This window comes from Enhydra lutris, unplaced genomic scaffold, assembly GCF_002288905.1.
Source record: "Enhydra lutris kenyoni isolate GAN:26980312 unplaced genomic scaffold, ASM228890v2 scaffoldscaffold42, whole genome shotgun sequence".
Taxonomy (NCBI): Eukaryota; Metazoa; Chordata; class Mammalia; order Carnivora; family Mustelidae; genus Enhydra; species Enhydra lutris.
In genome coordinates, this window is record NW_019154126.1 from 15194218 (window position 1) to 15194525 (window position 308).

Consider the following 308-nt stretch of genomic DNA (forward strand, 5'->3'; position numbering starts at 1 on the left):
TCATCCTTTCTGATGGAGGCATAATATTCCATTGTATATATGGAATATTATGCCTCCATCAGAAAGGATGAATACCCAACTTTTGTATCAACATGGATGGGACTGGAAGAGATTATGCTAAGTGAAATAAGTCAAGCAGAGGGGGTCAATTATCATATGGTTTCACTTATTTGTGAAGCATAAGAAATAACATGGAGGACATGGGGAGAGGAGAAGGGAGTTGGGGGAATTTGAGAGGGAGACAAACCATGAGAGACTATGGACTCTGAAAAACAATCTGAGGGCTTTGGAGGAGCGAGGAGGGGGGG